Source organism: Melospiza georgiana, chromosome 2 (genome assembly GCF_028018845.1).
Source record: "Melospiza georgiana isolate bMelGeo1 chromosome 2, bMelGeo1.pri, whole genome shotgun sequence".
NCBI lineage: Eukaryota > Metazoa > Chordata > Aves > Passeriformes > Passerellidae > Melospiza > Melospiza georgiana.
The window spans coordinates 103,766,281-103,781,094 of record NC_080431.1 but is presented as its reverse complement, the minus strand read 5'-3'; positions in this window follow the sequence as shown (position 1 = coordinate 103,781,094).

Below are 14,814 nucleotides of genomic sequence, written 5' to 3'. Positions count from 1 at the left end.
CTCATGCAATGTTTGCTGTAGGAAATCAGTGAAAACAAACCTGTGATGGCAGGATGGGCTGGATGGTTTTTGCCTTCATCTCTGAGTTTATAAAAGTGAGGAAATCTCACTTAGGGTCATATCTGCGCATCTCTGTGGATATTCACAAATCTGTCAGGTTTTGCTCAAAAAACAGCCCTGAGCTGTTCAGACGAGACAGTTCAAAGCCACCCTCCCTCTCTGCTGAAGGATCCGAGAAGCAGCGGAGGGTCAGGGGAGCGTGTTTCAGCTACAGTGCAGCAGTTTGTGTTTCACACTCCCATGCAAACTATGTGGGTTTGCACTTTTAGGAAATGGGGCTGCCCTCGAGGAAGAAAGAGAGGTTTATGTGAGCTGACACTGTGAACAGCACTTTTCTGCTATAGCTGCCACTTTTACTCAAGGCCAGCACGAGCTCACGTGCTTTACACAACTGCAGATGCTGTGGATGTTGCAAAAAATCAACTTGCTGACAATATATCTACAGATGAACCCAAACCAAAGCAACTTCTTGAATTTTCAACACTGAACTTCACTGGAACGCCAACTGCTATTTACAGAGGGTAAAGGCAAAATCTTAAATCTCAAGATTTTTACAGATAAAGTCTGGCTTAAAAATAGATCCAAAGTAGCCAGCTCAAACTCCTCAGTAATCTGTTTATTTTGGGTTTCTTTCTTTCACATTTGTGACTCAATAGCCTGGCAGCAAAAGGCCTCAGTTATTCTAATTATACAGGGCAGTGTGTTTAAAGAAATTGGACCCAATTATGTCGGTTGTGCTTATCTTGCCAAACTATCTCTTCCAGCAAGGAATTACATAGCCAATATAGTTTCTAAGTGATAAATATCTCAAATATCCTTCCAAACAAGTGCTTTTTGTCCAGAGAAGACTGGCCAGAGCAGCAGGTAGGGGAGGCCACCTCCATCCTCTGTGCCAGCAGCCACCCCTGTCCCTTGGCAGACTGCCCTGGGCACCTGGATCCATCAAGGTGCCCAGCCACCTCTCGCCTGGGGTCCCTGGTGCTGAGAGAATTGTGCAGCAAGGTCTCACCACCCACTGGGACGGGACCAGCACTTGGCTGCTGCAGCCTCTGGGAGCCCCAGTTTCACAGCTGGTGAGGCAGAGGGGACAGAACTTGGCTCACCTTCAGGACTGCTGTGTACTACAGTGACTGAAGTCCCAGAGCAGATCATGTGATGAGAAGAATTTGTCTGTCTGTGGCATTATCACTCGTCTGTGCTGTATACAGGTATGCTCTGACTGAGAACAGGAGCCACCGAGGACATGTGAAAACTTCAGTGTGGTCAAAGTACAAGCCAGTGCTAAATTAACCATACCAGGTCATGGCAGTGCAGCAAATCCTTTCAACCAAACATAACAGGCTGAATGGCTAAACAACTATTTCTTGGTGCATCCTCAACGTTTTCATGTGCTTATACCAGGGTTTAACCTTCACACATAAAGTTGCTCACTGGAGAACACAGACTTGCAAGACAGTTTAGTGCAGACCCTCATTGTTCCCATATCTCCCCTGTTCAGACCTTAAAAACTCCTCGCTCTGTCCCTGGTAGCCCCTGTGCCACCTCAGCAGTCTGCTCAAGTACTTGCTGCTGTCTGTGCCCACCTCCATGGCACAGAGTCTGCCTTAGGGCTTCATTCCAGCAGCAATGCTTCTGGAAAAGTGTGCTTGATCTGGGAAGTGCACACGTAAATATCCTCCAGAGAGCAGAGACTTTTTATTTCAAACCATGAACTTGGGTTTAGAGAAACTGGGTGACCCCTGGTAAGATGGAAATTTGTAGAAATGGGTATGTGTTTTCAAAGACCATAGAAGTGTGGGGGCCTGAATATATGTATTGTTATGGAAAGAGTACCTGTTAAGATCTGTGTGGGTCCTAGTTACTCCAAACAAGCTACAGCTGCAAAGTCCTTAGTTGGGCAGCAGTTGCAGCTCATGAAGGTAACTGGAATAAGTAGGAGTCAGTCGAGAGCCCAGGAGGAGCCCCTGAGAAGACACAAAGAACTGTGCTGCAGAGAAGAACAGCTTGGTACAGTATGGGACTTGAGAAATATGAATACAACATAGAAGCTGTTAGCATTGTTATTTTCATAGCCCTATTTTCAGGTTCATTCCTCTCTTTAGGAATGGAGTCCTATTGAAAAAGAAAATTAGAAGGGGTCAGCTTAGCTTTGTTCCCCAAGCACCCAAAATACCCAACCAGTTTCCATGAGGTGATGGTAATGTTGGGAAGGGTAGTCTTAGATGGGAAGAAAAAGTAAGGACCATGAGAATTGATGCCATCAAACAGGATTGTCAAAGAGTCAAAGCAAAAACCAGGAATGTAGAGAATTGCAGAGAACCACTGCTGTCAGAGGTCCTTCCCTTCTTTCTAAGTTTTCAATTAAAATGAGTTCTATGGCAAAAAGTGAACTCTCCCTATGAATTTATTACTTTAATAAGGAAAAATGATGGAATGCCCTGAGTCAGCAAACTTTGCCCTGTGTACACACAACCCACACAGGTAACTACTGATAGTTCACCAGGATCAACAGGAAATGGGCAGGGGAACTGGGAGGTGGCAGTGTCCCATTTAATTGTGCAAGCTGAGGAAAAGGTAAAACAATGTTAGAGAGGAGCATCAAGAAGGAGAGGAAAAGAAAACTTGAGCATCCTTTCAATAGGCAAAAAAGAGCTTTTAAAAATCTCTAGCGACCTTCAGAGATCACCAAATCAAAAGCACCAAGGGGCTAGAGGCAGGTGGTGGGGCAAGACGGGGATGTGATGACAGGCTGAGGGACAATGAGTAGCCATGAGCTTGCTGAAGCTCATAAAGTCCTTGCTTCACCCTCCATATTTGTCATGCAGGCAAGACAAAAGCCTTCAATTTTAAAGCCTCTCACATTCAAGTCCCTTTAAGGCACCTCATACTAAACAGGCAAAAGTGTAAAGAGCTAAGGTTACAGACTACTTTGGGAATGACTTAATATATTTACTTCTAGAAAATTTTATTTTGAAATTATAACTAGTTTTCTTTATTGAGGATTTACAATGTTTTAAGTTAGTCATGATTTGCATATTTTGGAAGAAACTGCATCAATTGTCTTTTATTTAAATGTGAAAACAAAATGGAGCTTTCCTGGTCCTCCAGTCAGCACTAAATCAAGGAGGATTAACCAGCATACAGCATATTTCTCATTCAAGCTCATTTGGCCTCTTTTTCTTTTTTTTTTCCCCCTAGGGAGTTTTGGCTTCTTCAGCTGACATTACACAACAATTACACCATCAGTGCTGAAAGCCAGGCTAACAGCTACTTGTCAACCAAATCCCCATGTTTACCTTGAGAAATGCCCATCATTCTCCAGTTTCAGGACCCAGACCTTGCAGTGTTAGTTGATGGCAACATTTACCAACTGCAGCAAAAGCCTAATCTGAGCAACCTTTACCTGGAGAGGCAACTTATTGGAATAAAGCTCCCAATATTACCAGTTAGATAGTGCCTGGGCCAGTCTGACCCTCGCTGCTGGGCCAAAGGCAGCAACTGCAGTGTATCACCCCAGAGATACCTTGGCTTGCTGGAGATTGCAGCTGGGCACTGAACAAGTCCAGGCTTGTTAGGAACCCCGTTTACCTCATGAGGAATAGCTTCAAGCAATGGTGAAGAGACAAAGGAGAGGATTCTGCTGGAGGGTTTAATGTCCAGAGGTTTATTCCATGGTTACAGAGGTCTGAACGTGAGCAACTGCTCCAACAGAACCTAGCCGCATGGTATCATCACCTTTTTAGGCTCAGGGACAGGGGGAGGGGAGGTACAGGTGAGCCACCAACCAGGTGAGAGGGGCAGGGTCTCAGGGGAAGATGACACCAGACAGGCCAATGACCCCTGGGCCTGAGTGGCATCCTTTGAACTTGACCAACCACACGACGCCTTGCTGGAATGTTAAGCCTGATTGACAGGACTCACTCAGCATGGGGGTAAGGGGGAAGGGAGAGAGTATAGGCACACCTGGGAAAGTGACCTGGAAGGCCAAAATGGGACAATACAGCACACCACAACAGCAACTGAACAGCTTTCCCATGGAGCACCTTTCCCTATGGGAGCCAGGACACCCAGAAGCTCAGCATCGGGATGTGTTGTATTCATATTGTTGTTATTATATTTCTAGAGTCCCATACCTTCTGAGTGGTTTTCTCACAAGCAGCTCTTCACAGCAGTGTTGTTCCTGCTTCTTTGTCAGGGCTCCTCCAAGGCTCTCCCTGAGCAGCTGGCCCACCTCCTTTTATCCCAGTTATCTTCATTAGCCACAGCTGCCACCCAGTTAAGGACATCACAGCTGCAGCCCATCAAGAACAACTGGGACCTACCAGGGCAAGGCCTATATACAGATATTCAAGTACTATATTTCCCCTTTTACAATACAGATATTTTACTAGGACTCAAAGGCCACCTCTACTATAGGGAGGTGGAACTATTTTAGGTCAGGAGATATACCTGACCCCTTGGAGCCTCACTCAAAAGGTGAAGTTAGTGGAGGTGATAACTATTTGAATGAAGTTCCTGCTGAAGTCTCCTGTCATCTAGAGCTCATCACTGAAATGGGATTTAGTCTAGCCTTCTACCTCAAGAAGTTTGTAAGCTCAAACTAATTTTCCAACAAATCCCCTAATTTCTTCAAAGATCAAGTGTAAGAGCTGGGGAATTTGTCAGCTAGCTCACTGAAGTGAAGAAAAAAAAAGTGGAGGAAAAAAAGAAGGGTTTTTAATAAATAAAATGCAAGCAGAATAATAAAATAAGCACGGCAGATTCAGTATTATTTGTTTTTATACTAATTTTATGCTGCCCCCACAAACTCAGTATACCACAGCTTTGTATATTAAGAAAATATGTGCAATATGGAAAGAATTAAGGACGTGTTGCAGAGGTTGCTTTAGAGGAGGGTCGTTACTTTTGGCTGTTTGAGGAGCTGTCTGGAGTCGAGGAATGTGTGTGTCAGCTGATTAAAGACCACAGAAGTGATTAGTGAGGGAACCCTTAACAATGCTGCATGTCAATGCACATCTTGAGGTTAAGGAGTTAATTGCCTCTCTCAAAACTGTGGTTTCAAGACTTCTGTGGACCTGGGAAACAAACCCAATGGCAGTTTGAACTTGATCCACAGTTTTCAAAATTAATTTCATAAATACAAAGGCTAGATATGTCTCCTTTTAATTCCTGCAGAGCATTTCAATGCTGTGTTAAACAGCTAATTCTCTGAAGAATGAGGCAGCCATGAACCACACAAGTGTTTACCCACCACCTCCCCTGTTTGCTTCAACTTTCTATTTTCAGGAAAGCTTTTCCTTGATTTATGAAGCACACTTCTCCAAGAGTTCAAGTGTGTGTACCTTCCACAAAAGCGCTGATGTACAGCACGTCCTTCAAAATGCCCTTCCTGCCCCTGGGAACAAGCACTGGCCATTCTTCCCATCAAACCGTCCTCTTCCCACCCATATAAGCCTGAAGGAATAAATATTGTCCAAAAACTAACAGATAAAGATTTCATAGACTGAAGGAACAGAAAGACCTCTTGATGAAAATGCTCTGGTGTCTTTATTGCATATGCATGACAGCTGGAGCACTTCCACATGGCAGCTCTGCCTGTACCCACCCTGGTGGGCACTGGATATCCTCCAGCCTGGCAGATGCTGCCTGGAGAGCTGTCCTGGGGGTTCTGGGTGCCCCTGCAGCCTCATCTCTCACCGGGACCCCAGACTGCTCACACTGCTCACACCCAGGCTGCTGCTTTTCAACTGAAATATCAGCATTGAGAAAATTAGGTGGTCTTCCACCAGAGGAGTCTGAGGCCATTTCCAGCTTTTAGAACTGCCCCCAGACAGACCATGGAAACCAGGGATAAGACACAGATATTTTTCAGACAAGATGTACCCAAGGCAGTGCTGCTTCTGTCCCCCACTGCCACTGCTGGGAGCACTGCACTGTGCTAGCCCATTCTCGGAGTATGCAGGTATTGCTCCCTGTAATGCAGTCTGTGAGCAAATGAAACCCAGAAAAAGCCCCAGCTGAACAGAGGAAAAATAAACATTTTTTCATGTCAGCTGCTCTAATCTGATCATGTTTTGCTCAGCTCCCCAAGCAAGCCAGAGAGATACATGATAGACATAATCTATAATCAAGTGGATCTTTTCTTACCACTAACATGCAGGCGTCATCAATTCTACCTTGGGTGGGGCCAGCTGGCTACAAGCTCTGCCCTCAGCCAGCCTTGAGTAAATGACATTTCCCTGTAGCTTGGGGCCTGCAAACTCTGATCCCTGTCCCTGCACTGGCTGGCAGGCTGGGAAGGTACAGGGCAAGCTAACAGGCTCAGGCAGTGCCTGCAGAGAATCCATCCATCCATCCATCCATCCATCCATCCATCCATCCATCCATCCATCCATCCATCCATCCATCCAAACAGTACATGTCTGGAGTGATGGCTGGGGCTGTGGACACTTTGTGTCCCTGCCAATAGCTGCTTAACACAACCATGAGTTTATGCACCAGCAGCTTTAAACAATAGGAGAGCTCCTTCATGACCTCAGCTAAATCTTTAACCTGAGAAGGGGAGAACAGCTTTAATTTGCACAAGCACCTGCAGATTCAGATGTTTCTTTCAGTTTTTTTTGTTTTTGTTTTTGTTTTTTTGGGTTTTGTTGTTTGTTTGGTTTTTTGGGTTTTTTTTTAAAGCTGGACTTGTCTTCTCTAGATATGAGTTTTTCTTGAGACATTCTGCATTTAATTATCAGCTGGGACAGGAGGCTTGTGAGCACAGCTGTTATTGATGTATTTCAGTGCTTTGACTTTCAGACTCAGATGGAGTGAGCTGTGCAAAAATGAGGAATCAAGAGTAAAGCAAACTTTCTCAAACTTTGTCAAAGCAGCTGGATGTGAGACAGGGCCTGGGATGGATTAGAAGCACACAGGGCCCAGCTGGGCCAATGAGTCACGGCGCCACCCTGAGGGGACACTGTGCTGGGACACTCTGAGGGGACACCGCGCTGGGGACACTCTGAGGGCCGCGCTGGTGCCACCCTGAGGGGACCCCGCGCTGTGGGTCCCTGAGGGGACATCGCGCTGGGGACGCCCTGAGGGGACACCGTGCTGTGGCTCCCTAAGTGCCCAGAGGAATGGCTCCTCCTCACTCGGCTGCTCTGAATGTCCCTGCAGCTCTGGGAAAGTGTCACTGTCATATTGTCTGAAAAATCCCTTCGCCAGGATTTTTTCTCCTGGGAAGCTGAGAAGCCTCAGAGAAAAAGGAAAAGAATATTTTCTCATTTGTTTCTCCCTGTTTTGCTGCTTTGGAATGCGGTTTGGAGATTGTTTATCCAACATGTGAATTGCTTTTACTTAATGAGCAATCACAGCCAGCTGTGTTGGGACTCTGAGGGAAGGGTACGAGGTTTTTAATTAGTATCTTGTTAAGCCTTCAGTAAGTATCCTTTCTCTATTCTTTAGTATAGTTTTAGTATAGCATTCTTTATATAATATAATATCATAAAATAATAAATTAGCCTTCTAAGAACATGGAATCAGATTTCTCAATTCCTCCTTCATCCAGGGGACCCTGAAAACACCACAGGTAAGGACTTGGCTCTGCCCTTACTTGCTCAAATAGCCTTAATTCTTTTCCAGGAGCCCATAATAATGGCCTTGTTTGCAGAAGAAGGTATGTGGCTACTGAGGGCAGACACGGGGACAGCATGGGCTCCTTGGCTTGGCTGCTGATCCTCTCCTCAGCCCCAGCTGCACCAATGGCCTTGTTGCAAGCCAAAGGAAGGAATTAGTTTGGGGTATGACAATGCATTTTTTGCCAGGTTGGTGTTAGCTTGTTTATTTCCTCTAGCTGGGGTGGCAGCAGGGCTCACAGGGCATTGCCATGGCAGGAAGGAGCAGCTGCAGGGCTGGGAAGGCAGGAGAGCAGGGCTGCTGCAAGGTGGTTTAAGACACAAGGGTGACAGGCCATGGTGAGGTACTGGCTGCCCCCCAGAAGTGCTCTTCTCTCCTTAGTGCACAGGGAGCCCAGACAACTGGTCACCTGAGCTTTAATTCCTAACCAGGTGGAACCAAGGAAGGTTAAGTCCATCTCTGATGGCTTCCCCAGACCACAGAAAAGATCTGAATCCAGATTTACATGGCTCATGCCCTAATGCCTGCACTATCTTTCCTTTCTGGCATCTCAGACTCTCATCTGCAGTGTCAGTTGCAAAGAATCAAACACCATGACAGCAAAGACAGCCTCAAACACTTTTTCCTCTCGTAATTAAACCAATTATTTCCTTATTTTATGACTAAAACTGTAACCCACCCCATTAATACCTACATTTACTAGCAGCTTCCTGTCAGGGCCCCCTGCTGCCTGTCCCACAGAGTGGGACATTGGCTGGCAATGCTCAGCACCTGCCCCCAGTCAGTCCCACCAGTTTAGGTTTCCCAGTTGTCTTCATGCTAATGCTGAATAAAGTCCAGGTCTCTATTTCCTTGTCAGCTGGTTACAGATAAGGGGAAATGCATTCTGACTCTCTTTGAGGGCCAAAGAATCCAGTCCACAAGCTTAAAGGAGTGGATTTCTAGGAAGGCAGGATTTCAGACAGCTTTGTGGAGCTCTCCCTATTGCCTGTGCAAGAAAATAATCTCTTTGGCTGGCTCATCCCATATTAGCTTCCTGATTCATCCCCCTACTCCTGAGCCAGGGCCATCCATACTTCATTAGTTCACTGAGCCCTGTTGCACCTGCCACATATATGTTATTAGGTCACTGCTGATTAAATAATTCAGTCTCTCTGAAAAATTACAGTCCTCAAAAAAGTGGGTTATGTGCTGAGACCAATCCTGTTTGCCTCAAGGAAGATCACTGCTCTCCCGCCTCTCCAGGGCAGAGAAACAAGAACTCAGTTTCATTAAATATCACTAGAGAAACACTCAGCTCAATAATTATGATCAGCTGCTGCCTAAACATGAGATACATGCAGGCTACAAATCATAAGCAAAATGCAGCAAGGAATGTCTTCTAATTTCTTCTATAGAGCTGGGTGTGGTGGTGAATGCAGATGGGATGTTCCCATTTCTAATGGCACAATATTATTTTATCTGAGAATCACACACTGGTTGAACTTGGAAGGGCTCTCTGGAAATCCCCTCAAGCAGGGCCACCTAGACCTGGCTGTCCAGACCCATGTACAAATGGCTTTTGAATATTTTCAAGAAGGGAATCTCTACAAACCTCTCTGGGCAACCTGTGCTGCCCTCATAGTGGAAAAGTGTTTCCTGATGTTCAGAGGGAACCTCCTGTGCTTCAGTTTGTGCCCATTGCCTCTAGTCCTGCCACTGGGCACCTCACAGTCCCAAACATTCTGGCAGTCTCCTCTGAGAAGGTAAATCTTGAAGAAAGTACAGGACACACAGGTTTAGTCCTTTGCAAAAGGTTCTTGGAAGTCACAGTTACCGAGCCCTCCACTAGTAGAAGGACCTGTAGGCCATTACTCATACACTGAATACAATGATTTAGGATGGGAGAAATGCTGTTGCATGAGTATTGACAGCTGAACAAGACTGCTGCCTATTTGTTCTCTCCCAGTATTGACTGCATTTCTTAAAGCTCCAGCTGTTGGAAGTAAAGGATTTAAAAAAGAGTAAGCTTAGCTTAATTCAGAAAAATCTGGGGTCAAGAATTAAAAAGGGGCCCTGAGTAAAAATTCAGGGGCCAGAAGTCACATGAAGCAAACTTTCCATTTAATTTTTAGAAGTCACTGTTTTTAAGCTCATCTCATGGTTTTGAAATCTGGATTCATAAATATCATTCACTGAGGCTTGTCACACCTTGGCCAACACAACATCAGGAAAGTGAAAATCAAACCTCTTTTAGAATTTTTTTTTTCCTACTAATTTCTTACACTCCTGAAGAACTTCTAGAATTTAATCTATTTTGCCACTTTGTGATGTGTATTGACTTCACAATTTATTCCACCCAGACAAGGAAAAAGACCAGTCTCTTTGAGTAGTGTGGCTACCCTTGACCTGCACAGTTACTGCTTTAAACCTAAAGCACTTGCCTACAGCAGACTCCAACATACAGCAAACAAGTTCACATCTCCCCTGTGTCACCCACCTCCCATTGCAGTAAAAGATGCATAATAAAACTACTGTCAGAAAGTAACAGCTCCAAACACATACATCTAGGTTGAGGATTAACATAAGTAACTTGTGCCCTTCTAACAGATGAGGGGATTATATGGTATCCTGTTGTGTAGGCAGTGCATATATCAACCTCATTTCTTTTAGACAAAAGCTAAATTTGAGGCCTGAATTATTACTTCTTCCCTAATGATAAAAGACAGCTGCATAAGGCAAAATGTGCAGTGATGTCTGAGCACAAAAATGAGTCTAACTCTCAAAAGGCTTTGCAAAATTCAAAGAGGAGCAATAAATACTCGTGTTTAAGGGAAGTAAAGATTGAGACATCCATTACTTTTATTAGAACTGATTTTGTTATCTCACTCTTCTCCTGCCTTTGATCTCACTTCTTCTTCGTGAGACTAAAAAAATGAGTCTGCTAATGAGACACCTCAGGATGTAAAATTACCTGCAAGATGGTCCTTCTCCTTGGGAGCTTCCCAAGCCTATGCTCTGAGTCACCATTACCAAAAATTCCAGAGCAACTCGTGAGCTTGGGATTCACCTTCTCAGGAGATGCACACAGTGATGCTGTCACCCGAGGAAACGGAAATCAAAGAGCACAAGGTCAGAGGAGAGTTTTTATCCTTCTGAAGAGACACCTTTTATTAGCACTGCTTTTCAGGAAGACACAGGCATTCAGTCAGCCTGGGCCTGCTGCTCCAGCTCTCACAGAAATTTTCAATGTAGTTACAGAATGTATGTGCTATGGGGCAGGGGGGCTCACACATGCATCTGCTGGTTTACAAAAATATTATTGCTTTAAAATGATGCTTCAGGTTTGATGCAAACCCTGCCAAAAGAGTGAGAGACAGAGATTCACACTGTCTCTTCCAAACTTGTATAGTGTTATTTACAAATTCTCAATTCATTAGTATGATCCCACCATTCCAGGATGCCAGCTGACTTTTGTAGGGCTGCCAGATAATGGGGAAAAAAGAAAATAAGGACTATAAACTCCTGGGTGTCATGATGCTGTATTTTACAGAGTCATTGCTTTAGAAATGACAACAAACTGGCTTCAATTTGGCTACCTTACTACTACTACTACTACTACAAAAAAGCTACAAAAAAGGAGAGAAGCAACAAAACCAACTAGAGACGAATATATGGAAGAAAACAGGCTGAACAGATGGGAATTCCTCTGTCTATACTGGAGAAAAATAACACAGGAGAAGCTTAAAAAAATATGTACCAAATAATGAACTGCAAAAGGAAAAGTAAAGCAGAAACTTCTGTAAATACATCTATATAGATCTTATAATGCTGAGTGTGCATTACAGGTATTTCAGCTTATGGCAGAGTGAAATAACTGTGGTCAGAAGTGAAGCAGAAGCTGGCCTAGAGCACATGCTTCAGGTTCCAGGGATGCCAGAAGAAACACCAATGTGTCAGCCAAGGCAGTGGTCACCCAAACTCTATTTACTGAATTGGTTTTGACAACTTTAGGGCTCTTCCTTTTTTCTCTAACACTTTTTAGCACTGCATAATATCAGAGTGACATCTTGAATGAGATTGGCCAACCGGGAGCTACAGCCCTGTGTGTCCTGTGCTAGTGTTGCTATTAATCTCAAATACCATTATTTCTGTAAGTTTTCCCAAATTGTGTCATGCACTGTCAGGTTCCTGTGCTCAGTTGGAGCTGAGTGCAGGTTTCCACTGACCATTTCAATATTCAGCTTGCAGAGCTGCAAGTCTACAATAAGACTATATCCATCCAGATGATGTGTCATACACACCCTTTGCTTCATCACCTGCAGCCAAAGCCCCTTCCAGAGTCAACTCAATCAGAGCAAAGCCATAAACCCAAACATACATTTGTACAGGAGAACAAAAGCAAGATGAGTCCCCCAGGCTATGGGCTGAAAGCAGGACCCGCCAGTAAGCACCTGTGCTTTGCTCAGCCTTCCCAGTTTGTGCTAAACCAAGCAAGTGCCACATCTAGAAAACAAGGCAGTGAATCAAACTAGAGAAAAGAGTAATGAAGTCCAGCTGAGGATCAAACTCATTAAAATACGAATTAGGTTAAGTTAGATTTATAACTAAGGTGGGGGAAATTAAACTGCATTTTTCTTCCTCAAATTAGACTTACCCATGGTGATAAAATTCACAACAGGAGAATGATGCTGCTGGCTTGCCTCCACCTCAGCCCCTGCAGTCCAGCACTAGCCCTGGACTCTGCCACACTTGACCCAAACACCCATAACTTGTTTATTCTCACTCTGACATTGCTCCAAGTGCACTTCATGGCCAGCTCTAACAGGAGCATGGCATACCTGCAGCAGCAGTTCCAAAGGCTGTATGAATAAATACATGCATGTTACTATTTTCTCTAATATGAGTGACTGGGTGAATGATAGGAGTAAACAGTTTGTAGTGAAATGGGAAGGTCAGTTCCAAATCAGAGCCCCTAAAAGTCTGGGATATCAAAAGTCCTGGGATGCTTGGATCAAATTTCCTGTGGATTTTTGCAGCAAAAAATTCAAAAAGTGCAGCCCTGAAGAAGCAGCTTCTGAGTAATACAACCAGATATTTGGAGAGCAATCAAAGCAACAATATTTTTTCCCCTATGTGGTATGGTACTACATGCTGGAAACATACCTTTCCCAAGGAGGGTTTTTTTATTCCCAGGAGACATTTTGACTGATAGCTTCAGATGACTGATCATTCTGGCAGCACTGGTTTCTTTAGCATCCAAACTGAGACACCCAAAAAGGAGTGCTTTTTCTGTTGGTGGAGAATGGTGCCCCCAGTATGACCCACTGGGAGGGCCAATTGCTTTTGGAAGTGCACACCTCCTTCACCCAAGGTGATAACTGAAGGGAAATTGCTGTAAGAACTCATTAATGAAACAGGAAGCCATTATTTCTGACCAAGTCTACAGTGTCCTTTACAAACAGCACGAGGCTGGAAAACAAATCCAGGTGAGATCATGTGCTGGCCTTTTCCTCTCAGATAAGAGCGTGAAAACTGCAGTAAACAATGCGTGCTCTGTATCGGTCTGCTCAACACTCGTATCACTGCCTTAACACAACCCAAACCTGTGACAGACAGCACAAACTACTGAATTCCTGAAGTGACCTTGGAAGGGAATATCTCATGTATCAAGTGGCAGCCCTACTCCAAGCGTCCTGGCAGTGAGTAGTCCAGCAGAGCATTTTTAAGCATGTTCTTTTTTCCTGTGGGCGTGGAGCAAAGTGGCAGAGGCACACTGACTTCCCTGCCACCTCAGGAGCATGATTACTTCTCCAGGGTCACACTTTTTCTCCATCATGGTCCTGCCAGAGCTGACATACGGCCTCCTTCTCCTCCTTCCTCCTCATCATGGTCCTGCCAGAGCTGACATGCGGCCTCCTTCTCCTCCTTCCTCCTCATCATGGTCCTGCCAGAGCTGACATGTGGCCTCCTTCTCCTTCCTCCTTGCTGGGCTCTGGATGCTGTCGACTGTCACAGAGCTACCCTGCTCTGCTCCCGCTCATCTCTGGAGGGCAATGAGGTCCTGCTGGAGGGCCTGTGGCAGTGAGGCATTACCTGCACATCTGCCAGCTGTAAAACCCATGTTTTATTGAAAACCACAGCACACCCATGAGCTCCCTACATGAACCAAGGATGGCATGTAAAGAGATAACATTTCTTGTGGGACCAGCCTAGGCTAAGGAAGCAATCTCCCCTTCTCTCCCATCCTCTCTCCCTCCCACAAAAACCAGACTAGATGTAATACATAGCCTTAGTCTTGTCTAGCCCATCACATTTCTGATGCATGAAGCATCTTCCAAATGTCCTCAGATATTTTTCCTGTCTCATGCAATTTAAGCTAACAATCAATAAACACAAACCAATCCAGGATTTAACTGGAAATACTGATTCAGCATGTAGTAGGGGGACTACTGGGCTAGCACATCTGGAACATAGCTAATGCCACTCCTTCCAGATGTGTGCCCAAAACGGTGGGTACTGAGGCAATACTGAGGATAAGAGAGTCTGCTGCAAGTAGAGCTCACATCCCCAAGGCCTCCTGCTCCAAGATGCATTTGAGAGCACTGTAAAACAGGAGGAGCAACGAGACCATGAGGTGAAGGAACTCTGATTTGGCTATGGGCTACAGATACCTAGGGATTCCATTTCTTTGTTAATTTTCCTTTATTCTGCTTTACTGCAAAATCCAAGTAAACATCCCACTGAAGCAGGCACACTTGTAAAGCAGCACTACCTTAAAAAACAGATAAAAAAGGGCTTTTGCAGCTTCTCCTTTTCTTTCCCACTTCAACTAAGAACTTTTCTCTGGAGCAAGAAGATGCATTTTTAATTTTTAAGAAAGATTATTGGAACCATGAATTTAAATACATAGAGCCAATCTAGATTTGCATGAAGGCACCCCAGAGTACCATCTAATTGTAAAAACTAAGCATGGAGGAACCATCTAAATCCATCCCACTGCTGATGGAGAATAGCTCCCCACAGGATATTTACAAGTTTTTAACGCCTTGGCCTTGTGCCTCACGTGCACCAGAGACATACTTTAAGGCCAATAAAACATCCCTTGTCATGGCTTAATGCTGGAAGAATTAATTTATCACTCATTATTTC